We start from the raw sequence: 24751 nt of genomic DNA, 5'->3' as shown, positions 1-24751 counted from the left end.
GTACATTCTCTTTTAAATTACTCCTTTATCAAATAAGAAATACATGCCCATCTAGCTTTTGTGTCCTGAATGGAATTTGCATTAAACATACCTATTATAAAAGCAATTCCATTTTCAGGTTTTGAACTGTTTCCTCTCAGGGTAACAAAAAGAATCTTTCACATTTTCTTAAGCATTCACTGTTTTTTCTCTTCAAAGCAATTGCACCGTGCTGTTTTTCACATGCATTAAGTTAGTTCTCACAGCCCTTGTGTTCCTAATTTTGACTTTCAGGTAGCATATGAGAACTAAAATGTGCTGTCACGGTCTCATGGCTTCAGATTAGAAGAGGACCAGTTGCAGCTCCAAGGAGAAATTGTTTTAATTTATTCTGTTTTAGATTTTCAAAGCTGAGCTATAAAATTGAGACAGCATGTTGAATAGATATGTCTTCAAGGTACACCTACTCAGGCAGTTCTTCAGGAAACCATCAACCCATTTCAGAAAACAATGCCATCTGATTTCACGTTTATTTTTGAACAGGGAAACGTAAAAAATCTGGTTCCTCAAATGCTTGGTTTCTCTGTTATGCCTCAAATTAGTAAATCAGACAAAGATGGAGTGTACACCTTAAAAACAGCAAATATATTTGTGTATACATATATTTTTTTCATCATCACCTCTGGTGAAAAAACACCTTAAGAAGTTTACTGAAGAGAGGAATGTGACATAATAACCAAGGCTTGGATACTATGTTCTGATTTGAAAATCTCTGCTGGACTACTTAGTGACTATGACATGGGCAAGTTATTTATCTTTCTGTTAAATTTCCCAGTATGTAAATAGATAATAATAGAGATGCCTTGAGGATTAAATAAATCAATCTTTGTTAAAGCACTTAATGTCTACTATATAGCATCAACTACTAAAATTTAAAAACACAAAGTATATGATATAATAAAATAAAAAGTATAATAACTAATCAATTTGGTAATTTTATACCCTTTTGAAGTTTTGATATGGTCTCAGTTTAACATACAATCATCTTTATAAATTTAAAACTATAGAGAAAATATTTTGATATTTTATTTGCAAAAGAATAAAAAAACTATTTTTAATTAATCCCATCCAAGGAAATAAGAAAAGAGATAGAAAATAATAAATAATCAGACATTGCTATATATTTCCACTCACCATCTATGAATTTTTATATTAAAATTTAACACTGATTTGGATGCACAGTGGCATCTCACATTTTCAGAAAGGCAAAGTTAACTTTACTATGAAAAGTTACACAGAAAATTTACTCTAAGAATTACTTGAAATTGTCAGTGTTTATTATACTTATGAGTGGACCAAACAACAGGAAGAAGTTGTTATTAACACCATTAAGAAATCAATAAAATTTGTCCTCAAGTGGTGTTTTAAATGTCTATGCATATCATTTAAATCATAGGTGACAAAGAGATATAAGAATCTCATGATATGATTATTTTCTACTTTGATATCACTATTGAATTGTAGCTAATATGATAATAAAACATAGTCTATGAATGTGCACTGCTCAGACTTTCAGAAACAATGATTCTTTTTATGAATGAATTCCTGCTAAAAATAGGAAAAGTACGTAACTCGATAATTTTTATTGAGGGCTATATGCATTATGGTAGATGACCAAGAAGCCTCCTTCAGTCTTCCCAGAGCATCAATCACCTTCTTGTAAGTACTTGGTAGCCATATACATTACCTATCATTTCCTATAGTGAATTCCAGTTGTTTCTTGACCTACATTGGGAGTACATTAAAAGAAGGCTATATATTCTCCTCCTAGATAGCTCCACAGAAGCGGGTGTAATACTTTGGACTGCATAGATACAAAAGTTCATTGAATGAATGATCGAGCATGACTGTCTTCACTTTTACTATCCAAAAGTCAAATACATGTCAGAAGATAAACCCATAAGAGCTGCCTTCCATCTCCTCCTTTACCTGTGCTCTCTCAATTGATGGGAGGAACAATATTCATCACCCAAACTAAAGACTTAAGAGTTATCCTTGATTCTTTCTGCATCTATTTACTTTACCCCCACATTGAATCAGTTACCAAGTTCTGCATGTTTTAACTGCTTCTTCTTCTTCTTTTTTTTTTTTAATCTGCATATAGCACTTCAGTTTTATTCGGGTCCTCACTATCTTTCTTCTGATCTATTACAACAGCCTCCTAAATGGTCTCCCTTCCTATAATTTTATTATCCTCCTACCCATTCTCACAACTATCAGGGTAACTTAGCTAAAACGCAAACCAGATCTTATCACTGTTCATGTTTCTAGGTTTCTCATGACCCTAAGATGAAGATCAGATTCCTTAGTAAGTCATATAAGGCCACCTATGATCAAAAACAGTAGCCTCCAAACATTTTTGTTGAATAAAACAATTTGAGTATCTACCCTTAGTATATATATATGTTTTTTCATCCATTACACATGTACACACACATGAAACATGCACACCAACATGTTTTTAGAGAAACAAGAAAAAGTAAATATAAGCAGTTCTACTATTTTCTTCTATCTAACTAATTTATTTAGTTACAGGGTATGTACTTTGCTTCCTTCTTGGAAAAGATTCAGCCCATAAGTACTTCTTTGGTTTTGTCTAGTACACCTTCCTGCCTCAGGTTTGACTCTAGTAGAACCACTCTGTTTGCAATCGCCCTCACTCACTGTACACACACCCATCATATAATTTCTCACTTCTATGCCTTTTCTCATGTCATCTTTCCTTCACCTCTTTCCCAAGATTCCATTATTCAGATGTTAAGACTCATGCATTCCTCCTCCAGGAAGCCTTCTTGACTATCCCAATCTAGGTCATCGTCCTCCTTGCTGCTCTCATAATAACCTGTGCTTATCTCTAATAATTGTACTTAATACAGAGTATTGCACAGCTCACTTTTTATGCATCATCCTTTCCAGTAGACTGAAACTGGTTTTTATTCATCTTGAATCCACAATCTCTATCTATAGCTTTTTGTATATGATAGTTAAATAAATATTGATATCCAATTAACAATAATACAAATAGAATCAAGCAAATGGTAAAAAAGAAAAAGTTAAAGCAGAGTATTATCTACACCAAAAAATGGTAAGATAAGATATAATTGTCGAGAAGAAGTAATTTCATAAGGTGGTAATATTTTAGCCAATTATCAGATCAGCTAAAGAATATGCATTCAGTGTCTCAATTTATGAAACTATATATTCCCTCTTATGGCAAAATATTAAAATCAGGTGGCAGGATATAATTATAGTAACATTTTATAATAAGTTTAATTTATATCAACTCTAAGTTAAATGAGCAAAAGATGGTTCCAGAAAGTTTAAGCTCAAGAATCAGAACGCTTTTTGAAATTCTGAATATTTAAAGTTAAAACATTTGACAAGCTATCACAAAAAGGTATAGTATTTGTCTCATACTGTTTAGCACCACTCCATAGTGCAATTATATGATGTCTTGGATTTGCTTGAATTAGATGAGACAAACAGACCATGGATTGAAACAGGTGACGGGACACATGGAGGGTTTATCATACTCTACTCTCTACCTTTTTATATATGTTCCAAAGTTTCCACATCAAAAGTTTAAAAAGTGCTCCAACAGATTGAAAAGAATTTCTCATTTTAATTGTTATTCCTAATCAAACTCAGAAGCTTTTACAGTAGTAAAATATATAAATAATCTCTAATCTTTAACATAACTTGGATGGCACTCTCGATATCCTACCCATGCCGGAAACTAAGAAACTCCAACAATTTCAGGAAAATTTTACCTTAACGGTACTATATTAACCACAAAATTACTCTCCCCGCCCCCACCAAAAAAAGAAAAATCCTTGAAGCAAAGAAAGTATTTATATGAGCTAGGTTTTGGGGGGTACATAATAGAAAGAGTCATATTCTTGGTCTCCGCAGAATTAGCAACAGGTTTACCAAAAATATAGTCATGAAGCAGCACAGGCAAGGAGGTGATTTTTCACCTGAATTAGACTATGCTAATGCTGATAAAAGGTTAAAGATTTTATTAGAAAATTAGCTAATTTTTAAAAAAAAATTAAAAGATCCCCATATCACCTTGCATTATCAGGTAAATTAAAGAGATGCAATTTAATATTTAAAAAATAACAATTAGGCAGACTCAGACATTTTAAAAAATGTAATACATTCCAGAGAGATAAAGGAAAACAAGACTCCTCAAGCTATTTTCATTCAGTGAGAATACAAATGAAATAGTTTTAAAAAGTTTGTGATACAACATCTTAAGAAAGGTAGATCAAGGACAAAGACTTATTCTGAAGTAGCTAACTTGAAATGTTTTCAATTATCGAAGTAGAGATATAACAATTCTTCCTATTTACATATGCTACGTATGTGTGTGTTTGTGTGTGTCTGTAGATGTGTGTATATTCTTTCCTTCTGCTATATTACCTTGAGTTCCAAGCCTCTTAGATTTTAAAAAAGAAAAACAATGATGGACTAGCAGATAAATAAATATATGAGTCTACAAAAGGAAACTCTAATGCTTCAGGAAATGTAGTGAGTGGACCTGCCTTCTTCCACTGGACTTCAGATTGAGTTAATGCATGCCATGAATAAGACTTTATTTACGATAACATATGAAGCAAAATATTAACCTATAAATTTTACAATATATGTCTTACCTTGTTGTTTTACCCTAAGTTGCATAATTCCATTTATATAAAATTATGAAATAGGCAAAACTAACCTACAGTGATAAAAATCAGATCAGTGATTGCTTCGAGGATAGGCATTAACTGGGTGGGAGCAAGAGAGAACTTTTGGAAGTAACAGAAATATTTCATGCTTTGTTATTTATTCATCAAAACTGAATGAAAGGCACACTTAGTATCTGAGCATTTTACTCTAGATAAATTACACTTAAATACAGAAAAAAAACAAAATATGGAAACATTTGTTTAAAAATCCCCTATGATCATTTTTAAGTAACTAAGTCTGGCTGCATCTAATAAATTTCATCCTAAAACACAGATATGCCTTTGGTATGCAGAACTCTAGGAATACATTTGCTTAACCTTAAGGAAATCATAAGATAGAAGAAAACTGACAAGACAATAGACAATAACCCATTGGTAGAAAAGATCAGTGCCAACTGATGGGGCAGACAAACTGAAAACAAGCTCTGAGTACATGCTACCTTGAAGGGACATATTTTCAGTCATTGTGGTGGTATAAACTTGAATCCTGCTCTCTAGGAAAATGAAATTCTTAAAGGTAGTAAATAAAAGTATATGAAGAACTATAAATTGGAAAGTACACTGAAGAAAATATGCAGAAATTGTGGAAATTGAAGAACTGCTCAAGATGAAGACGTAGGAAGATCCTGAACTCATCTGTGTCTACAGCTACATATGAAACAATTTCCTTGTTAAAAAAACTTAAAGCCTGGCTGAGTGACATCTACACATCTGGCAAATGAAAAGAAAACCACATCAAAGCAGGCAGGAGACCGTGCGACACAACTAGCCTTAAACCCCACCCCTGGTGCACAACCCACAATTGGGCAGTAACTCGAAACCCAGAGCTTCTTGTTGAGGAGTGAAGGGATCAAAGCCTACATGGGGCACCCCAACTTTTAAGACGTGCACCCTACAGATAAGCCCCCAAATATCTAATTTTGAAAACCAAATGGGCTAGTGTCCCAAGACCCACAAGACCACAGCCATCTGAGAAACGGAAAGCGTGCTGAGACTCACCTGCCCCAGGGCCCTGTTCCCAGGCAGCTGTTGTGCCCAAACTTAAAGTGAAGGCGGCTCACCTGCTTATATTAAAGTGCTGACCTGAAGGGTAGGTATCTAATTTCACCCTCACCTCTAGGAGCCTGTTGGAACACTTTCTAGGGCCAGAGACTGGTGGGCGCCATCTGTATCACCCTAATATCTGCTTCTATGGTCACATCACCTTTTCTTCTTTATCAAACCTCTCTCTATCTCTCCCTTATAAGGATACTGTGATTACATTTAGGGCCCACCTGGGTAACTGAGGATACTCTTCCCACCTCAAGATCTTTAATGTAATCCCATCTGCAAAGAGTTTACCATATAAAGTAACATTCACAGTTTCCAGGGATTAGGACCTATTGGGGGGTGGGGGTAGGCACTGTTTGGTTTCCTACACTAGGGCTACTAGATATTTGCAAAATAGACTGACCTACCATTCCTCTCCTTAGCGATGTGTGTTGCCCTATAAGCCTACCAAAGATAGGAATGTTGGAGAGAGGAAGAGTATAGGATTTTATGGACCACCCACTGATGACATTAATATCCCTAAGCATGTCCTGGTGTCTGAATGGCCAGCTGGACCTTTGGCATCTTTCAGGAGATGTTTCAGCAATCTGCTCACAGCTGACAGAAGGAAAAAAAAAAAAAAAAAAAACAGTTTCCAAGAATGGCCAGGGCTTATTAAGAATAATCTTTTAGGGGAGAACAAGTGGGAGTACTCTCTTCCACCTTCCCACTTTCCTAGAAGGAAGCTTTTGCACACATCTGGTGCCCTGATTTTTGTGTTTCCTGCCCAGAGGACACCTGTTGTTCACCTGGCTCTAGCGGCCAGGGAATCTTGTGATCCTGGTCCCATGTTACTATGAAATGGGGAAGCCACTATAGAAAACAGTATGGGCATTCATAAATAATGAAAAATAGAACTACCATATGACCCAACAATTCTACTTTTGGGTATTTATCCCAAGAAAACAAAAAGGCTAACAAAAAGATATATGTACCCCCATGTTCATTACAGCACTATTTATAATAGTCAATGGAAACAACCTAAGAGCCCATCAGTGGGTTAATGGAGAAAAAAGATGTGAGATACATAGATAGATGATACATAGATAGATGATACATAGATGATAGATAGATGATAGATAGATAGATGATAGATAAATGATAGATATGGTGGTGGTATATATACAGTATCTAATGGTATCTCATCCATAAAAAAAATAATGAAATCTTGCTATTTGCAACAACATAGATGGACCTTGAAGGCATATGTTAAATAAGTTAGACAGGAGATGAAAAATACCAAAAAACTATATGATTTCTCTTATATGTGGAATCAAAAAAGAAAGAGAGAGAGAAAGAAAGAAAAAGAAAGAAAGAAAGAAAGAAAGAAAGAAAGAAAGAAAGAAGACGAAGAAGAAGAAGAAGAAGAAGAAGAAGACGAAGAAGAAAAGAAAGAAAGAAAGAAAGAAAGAAAGAAAGAAAGAAAGAAAGAAAGAAAGAAAGAAAGAAAGAAAAAGAAAAGAAAAGAAAAGAAAAGAAGGAAAGAAAAGTTGGGGGGAGAAGACTGGATTTCCTTGGAGAACTTGAAGAGAAGGTAGATTGTTAAGAGAAGAGCAATGTGCTCAGAGATACATGTATGGGGATAGCACCGATGCTTTATTGTGGTAAATGCAAAGATAACTATGTATTCTTAAAGGAGCATCTCAACTTGCTTGTATAGTTTTCTTGCAAGTAAATTTTATAATTTTCTCAGGAAAGAAAAAGAGATTGTAATGAGAATATAGGAAAGGGAAAGATTATATCCATTTTGAAAACTATACTTGGAAGAAGCTCTAAGAATGTCACATAAGGGAACATGCTGTTCACTGGAACATGAGAGAGTGACAGAGAACAGAAATCAGGTTTGAAAGATGTTTTGATTTGTATAAAACATCTAGTTTATTTGTTGTTGTGAAAAGATGGTTTTAGTGCTAAAAGTTTAGGATTTTATTTGACGATGATGATAATGATGATGGTGGTGGTGATGACACTGTCACGGCTAGGATGACCAACCATCACAGTTTGCCCAGTACTCTCCTGGTCTTAGCACTAAAAGTCCAATGTTCCAGAAAACCCCTCAGTACTGAAAAGGAGCTTGTCAGATCTCTAATTTTAGATTGCATAACTGACAGATGGGCCCAGCTGTTGTGTTCTGGATCTACCACCATGCTGTGCCAAGCCTACTCTTAGCTCATGACTGTGTAAGGCAGGGATATTAAGGTAGTCCCATTCCTGCAACATGTGGAACTCCTCTGATGGGCAATTTTGGCTCCCCATCAGCCTTCCTGAAACTTTACTGAAACTACATCGGTCTAAGACTTTTCCTATCTAGCCTCCCCTTCCTTCTACCTTTCGCACAAGTCAGATCTGCATTGTAGTCTGACAGCTCTCCTCATTTTTTCTCTCAGGTTGTTCTTCAATAAGGCTTTTGCAAATCTAATCCTGTCTTGACTCTGTGTCTCAGAGGATCCAAACTAGTACAAATTGTGTAGGAGTAGTCTAAGTAAATAAACAGTAAGATGGGGCTCTGAGTCTGGCTCACCCTCTTAACAATGGACAAAGGACATGGCCCTGAGGATACACGGTGCATGGACAGTTCCTGGCACATGATGTTCAAGTACTAAAATTTTCATGAAAAGTGACCTGAGAAAACATCTTGTTAAAAGAGATATATCCTTGCAGGGACAATGACTCATGCGTTTGGAAAATATGGAAGAAACAATGACTACAAAGACAGCAGAGCTGGCTAGTTACTGCTACATTGTGATGACACTCCAAGGAGGGATAATGAAAAACTGAGAGCTATTCACAAGCAATTAAAATTAAACGTGAGGGTCGACATGGGGAAATTACAAAGAGACAATGGAAGAGTAGATACAGCTGAGCAGCAAACAGAAACTGTAATTGTTAGATCTACAGAGCTCCAGAGATGTCTAAATGCTCAGCAAAGACAGGTCTGCTATGCTAAAATCAGAGACCTAGTTGTTAAGACCTGGGAACCTGAAATATGGATGAGGATGGTGCATACCCCTAAAGGTGCTGGTTCCTGAACTATCCCCTTGGACTCAGAGTTTGCAAAGGTTGTCCAGTTTCCTCTAGTAAAGGCTAGCACCTTCTTAGTGCTGAAAGATGTTGGAGAAATATTTCACCTGAAAGGCAAAAGGTATCTCCTCAAGAGCTATACTTACTTCTCCTGACTGCTAGGCTGACAACTATGGTTAAATCTCAATATAATCTAGCTGGAGGGACTGCTAAACCTCATAAAGGAGGAAAGAGATTATACACAAAAGGAACTGTGAGAAATAGCATAATGACCAGGGGCCAGAGAATCCCTGGAAATGGATTTTGAAGGTGCTTGATCAAGAAGGGTTAGAATATAAGATAGATAAGTAAGGATTCCTTTACTTAGAAGCTCTTTCCCAGTATACTGATGGGATTTAACACTCTGGCAAGAAGCCAGGATGTGGGACACAATCTGTGTGAAGGTAGCTCTTAAGGCATGGAAAAATTATGCCATTCTCCATGTAGAAACACTTTATGATGTTTCAGATGGATGAAAAAATAAGGAAGATGAGAAAAGGAAGTGGACATTAAGAAATAGATTATGTAGAGAAAGAAAACCCACCAAAGGATCTCAAGAGGACACACTATTCCCCAAGGCTGATGGAATGTAGTGAGAGGAGCACCAGCACCACCAAGAAATTCCAGTACTGGGGGTGGGGGTGGGGGGACTGACAGCCAATAAGGATGTTGCTTAACATTTACAACCCCCAAAAATACAATAATGGAGAAGCAGAAGCCAGAGGGTGGTTGTTCCACTGAAAGGCATGATGCTCTGCTCTCATCTCTGACCTAAGCTAACCCTCCTATCCAGAACCCACTGATTGATGAAGTAGCCAAATCCCTAGCGAAATCCTAGCCAAATCTCCAAAACCCTACAACACTGTGGCAATTATACAACTATGATGATCCTCCCAGATCTTTCCTCAAAGGGAGCTACAAACATTTACTTGAGTGACTCGATATTAGAGAAAGGGAAATACTCAGATATCTTGATTATTAGATACAGCGTCTAAGTTGACATTGATACGTCATCATTGATCCCTTGAGGTGGGGCTTACTCAGGCCAGGTAATAAGTGAAGTCCTGGCTAAATTCCAATTCACTGTAGCACACTGAATCCATAGACCCACCCAGGAGTCATTTTCTTAGTCTCAGAGTATATAATTGAAATTGGTATACCTGGGAATTGGATGAACCTCAACATTGGATTTGTTGTTTCTGGAATGAAAGCTATTATGGTGGGAAAGGCCTAATGGATGTCTCCAAAAATATATACCCTCCATCCTCTCCCTATCCAACCTGAATGGTCACCATTAAAAACAGAAAGCAGTCTCAATTATGCTTCTGCTTAATTTGCCAGTCTTGCCCCTGCAGAATGATTTGGACTACCACAGGCTTAACCAAATGATAGGCCCAGTTGTAGCTGCCATGCCAGATGAAGTATCATTATTAGAGCAGATTAATAAGGCCTCAGACGCATGGTATGCAGACATTGATCTGGCAAATGTGTTGCTTTCAATTCGATTTAAGAGGAGGATCAGATAAGAGTTTTATTCACATTTGATAGACGATAATATTTACTTATGGTTTTTCCTCAGGGCTATGTTAATTTTCTTACCCCCTGGTTAAAAAAAAAACAACAAAAAAAAACCCTATTCAAATATAGTCTGAAGAGATCTGAAATCTGGACCGCTAGACATTACAGAGAATATTATATTAACCCACTGTATCAAATACATCAAACTTCTCAGTCAGAATGAACAAGTGGTGGCTAGGATGCTGGAAGCATTGGGAAAACACATGTGCACCTGAAGGTTGGAGATAAACCCTATAAAGATTCAGGGATTCACCATTATCATGATGTTTTTATGAGTCCAATGGTGAACAGCATGCCAAAGTTAAGGACAAAGTTCAAGACAAATCATTGCATCTTGATATCCCTACTATAAAGAAAGAATAGTACTTGGTAAGCCTCTTCGGATTCAGGAGATAACATATTCATTCCATGCCAAAGATTATTGTTCTAGCTCATTTCCTTGGTGACATGGAAAACTCCTAGAATTGAGTGTGATACAGAGCAGTAAAGGGCTCTGTAGTAGGTTTAAGCTATGATGCAAGTAGCCCTGTCATTTGGGTCATATGACCCAGCAGACCTGATGGGTGTCAATGGTCAGAACAACATGTAGTATGGAGCTTATGGAAAGTCTCAGCAGGGGAATCCCAACACAGGCCCCTAAGATTCTGCAGCAAAGCCATGGCATCAGTACCAGAGAGTTAAAAATGATCCTGACAGGTTTCTGGACCCTGGAACAAAACAGAATACTTGACTCTGAGGCTCCAAGTTACCATCCATCTGGAACTGCCCATCATGAGTTGTCTTCATATCTACGTCTATGTAGGGGTTCCAATCAAGAAAAGAAGAAGAAGAAAAAAAAAACAATTAAGTTTGTTTTATGGAGTCTGAGAAGGGTTACCAAGGATTCAGACCTCTCAGCAATTAAGGTTTGGGTCACAGATGCCAAAATGATAGTTGAGAAAGAAGAGCAATTAGAATGGATAGTGGAAGAGGAGGAAAATGATTATCAACTGTGCACTGAGACAAACTATAGCTATAAAGTCTATGAGTCCTACTAACCTCCCTCTTCTAAATTTCCTCACAAGAAGAGAGACCTAAAGGAAGTACGGTGTTGTTTCCCAAACCTCTGTAGACACATATATGTGTGGCACAAGGGGTGTTCTTTGGCAGCCATGAACACGCACTCCTCAAATCTCTGTCTATGGGGAGCATCATTGACTGACCCCATTACTGATACAAGGCCCTACTTCCAACAAGGTTCTCAGACGATGATTGAGTATGACATAAATACTGAGGCAGACACACTCCCGTGAAATGCACAACTCTTTCAAATGGCAACTTTGGCTCAAGAACCCCTAATCAGCCTTGCTAAATATATCTTAGAATTGTACTGCAGTCTAAGACTTATTCTATCCAAACTTCCTCCCCTGTTTCTTCCCCAGGGGTCAGCCCTATAACATATCCCATCTCAGTCTCATCAGTCTCACTCCCCTTTATTACTCCCAGATACTTTCCCCAATCAACCTCATACATGCCAAGATATGAATATTTTTATTTTATTTTATTTTATTTTTTATTTTAATTTTTTAAAGATTTTATTTATTTATTTGAGACAGAGAGAATGAGAGACAGAGAGCATGAGAGGGAGGAGGGTCAGAGGGAGAAGCAGACTCCCTGCCGAGCAGGGACTCGATCCCGGGACTCCAGGATCATGACCTGAGCCAAAGGCAGTCGCTTAACCAACTGAGCCACCCAGGTGCCCCATGAATATTTTTAAATGTGGATAAGAGAAGGTACAGAATCTCATGCCCCTTGGCCTTTGTCAAAGAGTTCAAACTGGCACAAATAAATATGTTGTATTGATCTACACTTTATCTTCTGTACTGCTATATGCTCCTCTTAGAAAATAAAAACAAGGAAAAACAAAAAGACAAACTCAGGGTTGCCAATACAACATCACAGAAATGATGTGTAGTTAAGTAACATCGTCCCTGCTAGGTCATTTGCAATATGGTCAGCTACAGTCAATCCCTACTAAGTCTCCCTCTCTCCCTAACTATTCACATAAGAAACTTCTCTGGACCCTGTCATCATTTGAGTTTGTGACACTGGCCTAGTACTCTCAATAAACTAAGGTGCAAAGGTATCTTCTGAGAATGAAAATATAGGATGGGTTGAAGGTTTAAAGTGACATAGAAGTGTGGCTACCATAGAGATAGGGATGGAGAAAGAAGACTGTAGGCTTTACAGGGACTTGGGGATTTGCAAAAAGCAAGGCTGTCAGAAGACCACAGAGTGCAAAGATTTACAGTTCGTTAATGAAATACCTTGTTGCAGAATATGGGCTCTGAAAAGAAGCAGAATAAGTACAATGAAACAAAAGCAGATGGAGTCAAATCACTAAAAGCTGAAATAAGGAAAAAGATTAGGTTCTGCGTGGGGTGATAAGTTCAGAAGTTGTATGTAGAAAAGGGTATTCCCATTTCTATCCCTGGGAGAAAGTACATGGGATTAAATTTCTATTTTTCAGTTTGAATAAATAATTAATTCCAGATACTGAATTTCCTATAATGATTACCAAGTGTTCTCTCTAATAAAATAGACATTTTAAATGGCCTTAGTAGGCCATTTGTTATGTAATAGACATTTGTTATGTAATATATGTAAATATTGTATTAGTTCACTAGGGCTGCCATAACAAATACAACAGATCGGATGGCTAAAACGCCAGGAATTTATTTTCTCACAGTTCTGGAGGCTGGAAGTCTGAGACTGAGGCATCAACAGGAGTTGATTTCATCTGGGGCCTCTCCCTTTGGCTTATAAATAGGTGTTTTCTCCCTTTGCTTGCCCATGTTTGTTCCTCTGTGTCCCAATTTCCTCTTTTTATAAGGACATTGGTTATATTAGATTAAGGCCTAACCATATAACCTCATTTTCCCTTAATTAGCTCTTTAAGAGATAATCTCCAAATTTAGTCACATTCTGAGATACTGTTTTAAGACTTCAACATATAAATTTGGGGGGGACACAATTTAGCCTATAATAGGTATCCACTGGTATCTCAGAGATTGTTTTTTTAATCACATATGAATGGATGATGCTGCAAATAACTTTGAATTACAAAAGAATATTTCTAAGTAGAAGCAAGGAGTTGTGTATGTATTAGCAATTAACATTATGTTTGATCATCACCATTCTACAAGATGTAAGAAAGACTAGCCCATATGCAAGCCTACTAGAAGAAATACAACGTCCACATCACATTTCCAGGGCATGCAGACATTTGAAGAGTCATTTGGCAAACTATCAAGTTCATTGCTACGTATATGCCCAAGAAAAATGAAAACAAATCCCCACACCAAAACTTGCACTTGAATGTTCCTGGAAGCTTTATTTGCAATAGTTAAAAAAGTAGAAACAACTCAAATTGTCCATCAACTGATGAATGGATAATAAAAGGTGATATATCCATACAATCAAATATAATTCTGCCCCCCCCAAAAATAATGAAGTACTGGTTTATGCTACAACATGAATGAACATTATGCTAAGTAAAAGAATTCAATCACAAAGGACCACATATCATATGATTCCGTTCGTATGAAATGTCTGGAATAAGCAAATCGGTAGAGACAGAAAGTAGATTAGTGCTTCCCTTAAGACATACAAATTGAAAGAAATATGAGAATTACCAATGAGTATGAAGTTTCCCTTTAGGTTAATGATAATGTTTTAAAATTCAATATTGGTGATGGTTGCACAACTCTGTGAATATACCCGAAACCACTGATTTGTTAATCTTTAAACACATGGATTCCATGGTATGTAAATAATAGTTATAAGAAGTTGTTAACTAAAAAAAAAGGAAATTTGAGTTTGAGGAGTTAACACAAATGCTGAAAAAGAATTACAGCCCAAACATGAAAATGATCAAAATGTCCAAAAATATTGGAAAAGTCAAAAACTAATGTTATCCACATTTTATAATAATGTACTCCTGTCAAAAGCAGTATTTATAGATTGTTAATCATAACATAGCAGTGTTCTTGTTAGAATGGTAAGTAAAAGGAGAAAGACAAAATGTTATCAATGATAATTTTAATTTGTATTTAAACAACATAGCACAAATATCAATATGCCACAATATGATCCCCCTTATATGCAGAATTTAAGAAACAAATGAGCAAAGGAAAAAGAGAGAGAGAAACTAAGAAACAGACTCTTAACTATAGAGAACAGACTAATGGTTATCGGAGGGGAAGTTGATGGGGGCAATGGGGGAAATAGGGGTTTGGGACTTAAAGAGTACACTTATTATGATGAAAAAATAAAACAAGGCGTCCCTGAGTGGCTCAGTCGGTTAAGCCTCTGCCTTTGGCTCAGGTCATGATCCCTGGGTCCTGGGATTGAGCTCTGTGTTAGGCTCCCTGCTCAATGGGGAGCCTGCTTCTCCCTCTCCCCACTGCTTATGCTTTCTCTCGCTCTCTCACTCACTCTCTCTCTCTCAAATAAATAAATAAAATCTTTAAAAAAAAGAAAAAAGAAAACAAAATGATATAAAAGATTAATATGCCAAAATATTAATAGTTGCTGTCTATGTAGTAGTAGTAGTGGTGATTTTTATTTCAATTTTGTATCATGTTTCCTAATTTCCCATAATATACAATTTTAATAAAGAATTTTTAAACAAAGGCATTTATTTACTTATAGATTGAGATCTGCCATCAATAAATGTTTGCTGAACTAATGACGATTACTCCTCAAACACATTTTAATAATATTTAATGATTGAGCTGGTAGATGTCTACTTTTTCATTCAATCATCACTATTTTGAGTTAATAGGGTTTCACATGAACATTGAGAATAATTGAGTATGCAAATATACTCATTGGTATACTGTACTGTATCTATAAATTCAATCTGAGCCAAATGAGATCAAAATATCAGTTATTTTATCACTAAAATAGTATTAAGGGAGAACAGTGAATGGAAAAAAAAATAAGGCTAGAGTCACAATTTAAATAAGGTTATTGATAAGAATAACCAATAAATCTTAGTTCTTATCCTTACTAATATTATTCTGATTACAGAATAATGTAGGTAATGAAATAAAATTTTTGAATCCTTTTATTCAGAATTTAGAAAATAACTTTTCTTATATAGTTAGAACCTTGGATTACTGTGAAATCACCAGTTCTTTTTAGTATCTTAATATTTAATTTGTAAAAGAAGCAGCAACCAAAACGGGATCTCCCTGTCAACATTTGTTTTTCCCTTGAAGAAAAGAACAGATCCTATAACACAGTCTACTTTCTATGCTCACACTATGCCAGTCTAATTCTGATTTTGTTCACAAAGGTTTTAATGACTATTGACTAAGAAAATAGATGGTTTTTAAAAAACAGCTTATAGGTTATTACTGTTGAAGCTGTTAATACTGGAAGTTTAATAGTCAAAAAGCTGGAAGAAACCCAGAGACATCATTATTCAGAAGAGTGAGTTTGTTTGTTTTAACTCTTTAAAATACTCCAGAGCCAGAAAGTCATAACCCTTAAATAATCTACCCTAATATTTAATATACTCACAATCAAGTTCCATTTCTGGTTCTATCTGAGTTTTTTTCCTATTTAATTTATATCTAGCTCCTCTCATTCAGTCCTCAGTAAAATTAAATAATAAATAAATAAAACAAGTAAACTTCTAAGCTAAAGCAATCAACTTTGTTTCTCAACATAGTCCCAGATGAATTCACTGACAGAATGTTTTACTCATAGCAAATGATGGGAGATAATATGCTATCCTTGGAAGAAGGATATCCTTGCATAATTGCTCTTGTGCACCATGCTAGGCATAAAGAACTGGCAATTGTTGCCAACTACTTCAGAGCTCCCTGTCTGGCCACAAATCTCTGGAAAGGGACACTTGATGCAATGCTAGAACTCATTCTAAGTGTAGTTAACATCAGTCAACACTTAGCCTGCATTGGTGACAAAAAAGAAAGTAACTACACTAATAATTCTGTTCGTGTTACACACCTTCGTATCCCCCAGGCAATCCTAGACAGTTCTAAGAATTTTCTTAAAAGAGCTTTTCTTAAAGAGCTTTTGTGCCAGAGAGTTGTCGGTAGAAGATTTAGTGTAAGTAATATTACCTGAAGACTTTCCCAGACACTGGTCAAAAACTGTAAAGGGGGGTTGGAGGGAGTTGCCGGCTTTTCTTGAAGGATTTAAGCCATAATACAGAAGTTACCCATACAGTAACATCACTGAGAACTTGAACCAACCATCAAAATTTATCTCTTAGACAATAATATGTGGTCATAACATGGATAAAACATCTATAATTCTGTGATAAACAGCCCCTCATGTACCCACCAATGATCCCCACCACCGGGTATTGAGTCCCTTCTTTAATCCTTTCCCTGTGAGTGTGGGCTGAATCTAGTTGCTAGCTTCTAATAAATAGAATGTACCAAATGTGATGAGATATCCTTTCAGAGATTGGGTTATAAAAGGTCTGGCTTTCATTTTGTGTGTGCCATTTCTCATTGTATTGTTCACTAGTTCTAAGGGAAGGTAGCAATAATGCTGTGAGCTGCCCTGTGGAGAGGCCCACATGATAAGAAACTGAAGTCAGTATTCAGTGAGGAACTGTGACCCTCTGTCAAAGAGCCCACAAGGAGCTCAATCCTGCCAACACCCATGTGAACTTGGAAGCAAATTCTCCTTAGTTGAGCCTCCTGAGGCGACCACAACAAGGTGTCCAGCCAACACCTTGATTGCAGCCTCATAAACTGACCCATAGAAACTATAAGATAATAAATGTGTATTGCTTCAAGTTGCTACATTTTGGTAATTTGTTATGCAACGATAAATAATACAAATATGGTGGGATAAATTATTATTTTTTCCTTTCTTCTTCCCCTTCTCCTTTTAGTAATGATCATCATCATTTCCCTTGCTCACCTCTCAGATGAGGCTGTACTATTAGTCTTCTGTCCCTAAGTTTAGCAGGGGCACTCCTATACTTGGTGACTATATTATCATCATTCCCCCAAACTCCAAATCCTGAAACTGTCTGTCAAATATTTTTCCCAATCATCATTGCAATAGGACAACAATTCTCATAGGAAATTATCAGGGTTCTGATGTTGGTTACTTCACTACTGGTTATTCAATTCATGGTTTATGTCACTCTCAAGGGCAAAAACTCAAATGCAAATCCCAAATGCAGAATTGCATTTGGGCATTTTGAAGTAACAAACTCTCCCTTGTCTCCATCTTTTATCCCCAAACCCACTTTCTTCACTGTTAGAATGGAAATACCACCTACCTCAACGGATTATTTTGATGAATTAAACAGCATAAATACAAAAAAAGTTTTCTAACCGTATTCCTGCAATGCACTAAGTGTTCAATAAATGTTAAGGTGTTGGTTTTTTTTTTTAACGTTATTTTAATTTTTTTTCTTCCTAAAACTTCTTATTCCTAACCCACTGTGGGTGATTAATTCCATTTCTAGTCTTTCTACTTCAGCCAAGTCCTTGTTCTAAAAGTAGTAAGGAATTCATGGAAATAATTAGTTCTTTATTCTTCTCAAAGGATTTGCTTACTACATCCCAAGGGATCTGCTTACTTACACCTCAAAGGATCTGCTTACTACACTTACTAATGATTGCTTCTAGATAAGAAAAAGGCCAAATGATAAAAAGGAATTAAAGATCTACTGTTTATAACTAGTCAAAATCAATGAAATAACTTCCATTTTTCTCTATTAACTAGAAAATTGTCTACTTGATTAAAAACTAATGATCGATAATCTCAGAAACTGAATCATAGCTCTTTATTTTTTTTTAAAGGGTGTCAAAAAGAAAAATAGACTAACGTATTATTGGTTTTCTTAAAATAGGGGAAATATACTTTTTCAAGGTTAAAAGCACTTTTTTAAGGTCATAATTAACAGTGTTAATGGGATCAACGTACCTGAGCTAAAGGAGACCTCAACATTATCATTTGACCTGTCAGCATATCCAGGACTGAGTTTCTGGGGATAAGCAGGTAGCAGTGTATTGTCTAAGAATCAGAGTACAGAGAAATCTGAAAAACATCCAGAAAACTGACTTATCTAAAAAATACATTCTTCACATCTCTTTAGTGGTGCTTTAGTTGTATTTATGGTATTGGGTTAAGATACTGTGCTTTGTTCAAACACACTTAGTAAGATAACTTGTAAATCTCTTAGCAGCTATTAATAATTTACTATGAATTAGTATAGCTAGGCCTTTTGAGAATAGGTTTCATGGTAACTCAGTTTTGATAAGGAAAAGAGTATAAGGATATATTAGAGTATCAAATATGAACATAGCTCCGCTGAAAAGAATCCCGAGCCGCTAAAAAAAATATAACAGCATATGTTGACTCAGGGGAGGGAAAAAGAAAGGTGCCCAAACACAGAACGTATGTGCTTCACGTGAATTTATCTAAAGTTGGTGTTGACACATTTTACTTTCATGAGGAGTGCTAACGCCCGAGTGAGATGTTTTCATGCGACTTGGCTTCCGTGATTCTCTCAATGACAGAGAGAATAATATAAATCCCAAATAAGTTGACCAAAGTCTTAATCTTAGCAGGTAATCATTGTGCATCTTCTGGGCTTTTGGTTTCCAGTAACCTCTAGGGAGTTCAGATGCCGAGAAAGCTGTCTGTTTATGTTTTGAGTTTAGAAATTATCCAAAAATGATTTGTGAGATATATACAATAATTTGTTTAACCTATAGTTCCTTATCTATGTATGATATTTGTCTCTGAGGATTGTTGAAGTTTTTGTTTTCTTGTGGTAGTTACTACTTTGCCTCTTGAAAGATATACCGGACTTGACTATCTACAAATACGTACAAACTGCTCACATGATTTGAAAATACAGTCTTGAAGCAAGTTTGAAATGACAACACAAAGTAGTATTGGTTCACTGTCACAAGAACAAGAAGAAATGAACCAGTCCTAAAAATTCATTTTGTAGCCAAGGAAATGCTTTTCATAAAATTGAAAAAATGTCCCAAAGCAACAGTATTATATTTCTTAAGCTATTGCTTTTACTGACATACAAAGAATTCCTTCTATAATTCTTCTGTGGCGTTGTTTGGTGACAAAATGGTTACTAAAAAAAATTTTGTGAATAGCTGTCTTCTAAGCCTCTAGGGAAAAGAAGAGACTCTCACTTGAGTATCACCTGCTTCAATTCTTAAATGCGTTTAAGGTCACATAATTCAATGATTTAGTATATGAATCAAAATAAAATATGATCTTCCACAAGCACAAATTTGCACCAGTGCAATGTAGTTTATCCAGTAATGCCAACAATGTTCAAATAAAATTTTGTTTCAGTTTTTACAGGTATAAGATGGCGTAGTGTAAAGAACTGGAAGTAGGATACTTAATTACCATACAACCTCTTGATCTCTCTGGGTTCCAGTTTCCTTATCTGCAACATGAGGGAATGCTACTACATGGTATCAAATGTTTCTTCTAGTTCTAACATTCAACAATATATGTAAATGTTGTGGAAATATTAAGGAGAGATTATTTCATGTAAATAGGTGATATTCAAATGTGTAAATGTGGCAAAGGTATTTTTTCATATATTCTCCTTTGCTTTATTTTATTAATAGACTTCATTTTTTAGAACAGTTTTAGATTCACAGATAAATTGAGCAGAAAACTCCCATGTGCTTTTCCCTCTCATACACATGCACATACACATACACATCCCCCACTGCCAACAGCTCATACCAGAGTGGTACATTTGTCACAACTGATGAACCTAAATTGGCATATCCATAGTTTATATTAGGACCTATAGTTCAGATTAGGGATTACTCTTGGTGTTGTACATTCCATGTTTTTTTTCTTTTTTTAAGATTTTTATTTATTTATTTGACAGAGAGAGACAGCGAGCGAGCGAACACAAACAGGGGGAGTGGGAGAGGGAGAAGCAGGCTTCCCTCTAAGCAGGGAGCCCGACACGGGGCTCGATCCCAGGACCCTGGTATCATGACCTGAGCCGAAGGCAGACGCCTAATGATTGAGCCACCCAGGTGCCCCTCCATGGGTTTGAATAGAAGTTATAAGGACAAGTTCTTTCAGTGTTTTTATTGTCTTAATAGCCAGATCACTATGTGATGGTGTAAAAAGGCATTAAAATATTCCCCATGGTAAATGCCAAGCAATGACATCCAAATAATAGCCCTTTGATGCTCTCTTAAAAAACAGAACTAACAAACAAAAAACCCTACAAATCATCCATACATGCATTACCTCAGAAACTATTCCTTGTTTATCTTTTTTTCTCTACAGCAACTTAGCTGTGATACTCTCCACCTGGTAGATCATAATCAACATTTGTTAATATTGAGTTGGATGACTCAAATTTGAACAAAAAAGATAAAAGATGAAAAAAAGAATATAAGCTTGAAATTTGCGGATAAATTATCATTCTCTGAAAGATCTTGTATGTGCCACTCCACACTGCAAAGTCTCTTTACAATAAATGTGACTACTTTCCAAAAAAAAAAAAAAACCATAATAATAATAACCATTCTCTGAATAGAATCTCCTCTCTCTTCAAGCAATATCCTATTATGTGATTATTATAAAAAAGTATAAATATCCTCAAGGCAGGGGAGCGGAAGACTGGATAGAGCATTACTTATTGAAGATCACATTACTAACTGGGGCAATGGGCTTTGTTTTGAAGGTATTTCTCCTAACTAAAACATATCTTTAAAGCATCAAATTCAATATTCATTCATCAGGAGGAATATCACCCAGCGGGCAAGGATTTTCAAAGCTTATTTTTTTTTTCCAGTGGAATGGGACTTTTCCAGTGAAGTGATAAAAATGCTTTGAACATGTTAAATCTAGCCACAGGGTCTTCTTTTTCCTGTGGATACTATCCAGAATTGCCTCATCTGGTGAAAGAAATCCTTTCACTGCAGAAAACTTTAATTCATTAAGACCAAAACCCAGCAGGACTGAGATCTGTTAATCCTCATGAAATGCACAGGCTTGAACAATGTATTTATCCCTGTAAAACTGTGGTAATAAAATACTATGACATAAATTATGATGGTTATACTCAAGAAAAGATTCTCCTTCACACCCTCTCCTTATTGTAATGGGAGAGTTTTGTTTGGTTTGTCATTGTTGTTTAGAATAAGGAGCTTCTGTGCCCTTCCATTCTGTCATCTTTATCTTTGATTGATCCTAAAGTAGGGATTCACAGAGGTGAATGTCCATTAATGAAAAAAGAGGAAATAGAATATCTGCAAAGAGAACTAATAGTGGAAGAACTTATCATCAGGTAAAACATAACGGCCGTGGTGAAAAAGAAAAAAAAAAGTTGATGCCCCCCAAATTGGTTTCTCTACCTCGCTCAGGAGCAATCTAGACATTTTCCTTCCTTCTTCCCTGAAGCGACTTCACTCAATAAAGCCACAGAGCTTATATATTGTCTATAATGGTATCATAAATCAAGTGGCTGACACTTATTCTGATCCTAATACATTTTCATAAAACACAATTAGTAAAGAATCAGACTGTAAAATAGACGGAAGCACGAAAGGTATGGGCAGAAGTGGCTGGCGGCTCTCATTACCACCACTGCCATCATCATCATTAGTATTTTACTTGTTCCTTATCTACGCACTGTCTCCTGGCCTCCTACGTTTATATTTAATGACTTCAAATAACTGGCAATATTTTTTAATCTTTAAATATCTGCTCTCCCTACTGTTCCTTATCATCATAATCAAGTTCATCTTTATTAGGGAATTTTACTAACCTACTCTCTCTGTCCCCAAGAAGTTAAGAAACAACTATTCTATGCAGGTCACTGAACAGAAAGTATAGTATCAGTCCAGAGAACAGAAAAGGAAATCTTCGCTAATTAAAAGTTGAAATATAGCTTCCAGGGCATGTTTGTAAATATATATATTACACACACATATATCACACATGCAAATTTTTACAATTTATTACTTTTTATTATTTGGTATCACTACTACTTTCATAGCTCCCATAGCACTGAGTCAAACATTTGTATACATTAATCTTAATAGTCCCATACCCCAAAAAGTGAGGCAGCTGAGCCTCAGAAATATCAAGTAATTTACACAACATCACACGGTAGTAAGAGGGTGAACCAGCACCAGAATCTGAGTTGTTGCAAAAGTCTTACCTCTTCCTACTCTACGTTTTACTAGCCTAGGTCTCCAACCCTCTGATTTCAAAGCAAGTTTTGCATTGCTGTTTTCCGATCAACAATAGGGATTTTAATACATTCTTGAACATTCTAATTTTGTATGACTATTCCATATGCTTACATCCTTTTACATTTAGAAGAAGAAATAGATTTTCTAAAAACAATTTCTTCCTAGGAATTGAATTTAAAAATATCGTAGATATGATATGAAGAGCACAAAGTTTTGACTAACAACCAGTAGTTTCTCTGGGGAAAAACTATCTGATGCAAAATAATTTTATTATGGTATCAATAATTATTGGAAATCTAGAAATAGGGAGAGTACTATTCTCTGCAAATAAAAATATCCTTTGTCGTAGTACATTATATGAAACTTAACCATTACAGGGCCAGTATAAAGCCTCAGAGAGTGAATTCAATTTATGCACATAATCAGTCTACCCATAAGAAAAAAGAGATTTACTAATGATCTAACCAGGACATTTATACCACCAAATGTTTTAATATCGTACCTCACAGAAATTTTCCAAATACTTTCAAAAATCATTATGAACTCTTTAAAAGAATCAAATATGTTATAACAGCTAAAAGAAGGGATTATGTTTACTTACTAAAAATATATGCATACATACACAACATCTTTTCAAGAAGTTCAAGTTTTCTTAGTTTTGTACTTACTAAATCCTATATGATGAAATTCTAAAGAATAAGATGCATGTAATTAAGAGGCAGGGTAGATTATGCATGGTAGGGTAGTGAGCCTTCGGTGTATAATGAGGTTTGATCAAACAGCCTTGCTTGATCAAAAATCACATTGTGATTTTGGCAAAATTTACCTATTGTTCAACAAAATACACTGTATTTGTCTGAATTTCCTTTTAGGAAAGGTCCTTTTAAAAATGTAGGAAGTTTGGCCTGTATATGATTCCAAACATTTGGTACAAAATAATTTACTTAAGAAAAGTCATCTTTGAAATGTTTGTGAAGATCCCCAGTAATTCATTAAATTGTAGCCAGGAATATCATTAACACATGATTAAACAAAATGTGTTAGAGCTGAGGGGAAAAAAATAAGCTTACAACCAGAATTCCACAGGCTGATGCGTGAAGATTTTTTTTAAGATTATAAATCAAAGAACTACTTGCTTTTTAACATTAGATAGAATTAAGTCTTCACAAGTAGTAAAAAAATACTGTAAACATACATGTACATCTTCAGCACTAAAACATTAATATGAGAAGCATATGATTTAGCTTGAGGAGAAGTAGAGAGACTTGCTTTTATAAGTTTAGACACAAGTGTAGAATGATAGATCTGACTATAAATACCAGAAGCATATCTAATGCTTATACTAAGTCTGAATTTAGCAATTAGCACACCCACATGAAAACATGTTTACTTCAAATAAATTGGACAGTGTCTACCATCAGTTTCCAATCATACATTTATTTTAGCCACAGGAAAATGTTAGCATTGAATTTGCTTTCTTTCACTGTTTGCTAAAAGAAGAAGAAAAGGTAAAATCTTACTCCAAAATGATACATACCGTATTCAAAAGTAATTTAAATGGCACAGCATTTATAACTGTTTCCTTGTTATTTGGATTCATTTGCTACTACCTATATTAGAATAGATAATCATTCTGGAAATATTTTAAATTAGATTATGTTTTAAGTATATAATCAATCAAAATGTTTTGTATATATTTATATCTATAGTTGAATAAAAGTAAAAGTGTCACTTAAAAAAATACAAATAAAAATGAAGCAACCAAATGCCAATCATGGTGTTTTAAGGCACTGGCAATTAAAATGCTATACTTTAGGAAATTTTTACTTGTTTTTTTTTCAGGAAAACATATTTAGAACAATTTGTATTAGGCTTAAAAATTCATTACTAATTTGCTTTCTTATTCCTCATCTTGACTATCAGAGTACAGAGGGAAAGGTTTCCATCATGTATAATAAATCAAGTAAAAACATCATACATAAATTATGAATAAAAAGCTAT

General features: G+C 35.5%; 1 protein-coding gene across 1 annotated transcript in view; it reads right to left on the bottom strand.

Annotated features, from left to right (window-relative positions):
- The window catches only part of LRP1B (LDL receptor related protein 1B), a 1834834-nt gene that overhangs the window by 477590 nt on the left and 1332493 nt on the right, over positions 1-24751 (bottom strand). The gene's annotated exons all lie outside the window — the stretch shown is intronic.

Source organism: Mirounga leonina, unplaced genomic scaffold, assembly GCF_011800145.1.
Source record: "Mirounga leonina isolate KUSES-001 unplaced genomic scaffold, KU_Mleo_1.0 Mir_151, whole genome shotgun sequence".
Lineage (NCBI taxonomy): Eukaryota > Metazoa > Chordata > Mammalia > Carnivora > Phocidae > Mirounga > Mirounga leonina.
This window is presented reverse-complemented; position numbering and strand designations above follow the sequence as displayed.